Genomic DNA, 1,269 nt, shown 5'->3' on the forward strand with positions numbered 1-1,269 from the left:
ACCCCCTAAGACTATGGGCATTCCTTTACAGTCATCTTCTCTCCTATCATATCATTTCCATAATATGATTCCATCTTAAGTTTAAACGTATAAAGCGAAATCTTACAATTTTTAATTAACAACGCAACTACACAAGTATTTTCGAAACAGGTAAACAATAGTAGTAAATTGTAAGTTACTGACTCTCCAATCAACGATTGCCGGGAGTAGAAAGGTTAATTGAGCACGGAATCGGTATAACGATTACAAACCTACCTCATGGGAATGAACCACTTCCATTCATGGGAACTGTTCGCACACTAAACAATAACTAGGTGGCACAGCTATGCAGTCTTCGCTGAATGGCGGAACGAGCGAGATAACCGCAGACAGGAAGGCTGCAGAATTGGACCGGGAGTTAGTGAGCTTATTTGAGCCAAGAAAATTGGAAGTTTGCCTGCAAAGGATATATCCCCCTACGATTCAGATGAACTTCAATGCCAAGGTTGGGACGGGGTAAACAAATTAGTGTAAAAAATATTTATAATTTCAGAGACCTCTCTTTAACCATATATGTCCTCTAACTAAGCCTACAAAGATGATTTAAAAAAAAAAAATGTTATAGATATCCATAAGGTAAACCATATAGTACAAGAGCCCAAGAAATGAAAAAAGGGCAATGACTTCAATCCAATTTTTGATTATTTCAATGAAAACCATCTATAATTATTAGTCAAAATTGAAGAGTGCCAAATACAGGTATTTTTTTTTTTTTTAAACTTTATTTAATTGATAGATATTATAATCTGCCACAATATTGTGGGCAATAGGTAATAGTGATGAATGATCACAATCATACCAAAATAAAAAAAAAAATAAGAATGAAAATAAATAAATAAATGAAATAAATAAAAAAAGTACATACAAATAAATAAAATCTCTCTTAAAATATGTACAAATAGAAGAATAAAGAAAATGAACATAATCAAACTATGTGTATGAAAAAATAAATAAATAAATAAAATAAATTAATGATAAAAATAATTACGTCCAATAGTTTTCGAGATATAGCTTTTTAAAAAGTAAAATTTCTAAAAAATCTACTGAAAGATTAGTAGTTAGTTAATTTATAGTATAATAATTTATATTCTGCCCAGGTCATTCATTAATTATAAGTTAAAAGCCTATTTTTTAAATGTAAAATCATAAATATTTATTGGAAGATTATTGATTGACCGTGTGTAAAGATGAAAGGAATATGGTCCGGGTGCGGTCAAGAAAAACTCAAAT

General features: G+C 30.1%; 1 long non-coding RNA gene across 1 annotated transcript in view; it reads right to left on the minus strand.

Moving 5' to 3' along the window:
* Nucleotides 1-601, minus strand: part of LOC136796220 (uncharacterized) — a 161,706-nt gene extending 161,105 nt beyond the window's left edge. Inside the window, exon 1 of the long non-coding RNA XR_010843912.1 lies at nucleotides 256-601. This is a non-coding gene — a long non-coding RNA (uncharacterized lncRNA). The remainder of the gene's footprint in view (nucleotides 1-255) is intronic.
* Between the last annotated feature and the right edge of the window lie 668 nt (nucleotides 602-1,269).

The sequence above is a fragment of the Halyomorpha halys genome, unplaced genomic scaffold, assembly GCF_000696795.3.
Source record: "Halyomorpha halys isolate HHAL.00 unplaced genomic scaffold, Hhal_1.1 Scaffold204.1, whole genome shotgun sequence".
Classification (NCBI taxonomy): domain Eukaryota; kingdom Metazoa; phylum Arthropoda; class Insecta; order Hemiptera; family Pentatomidae; genus Halyomorpha; species Halyomorpha halys.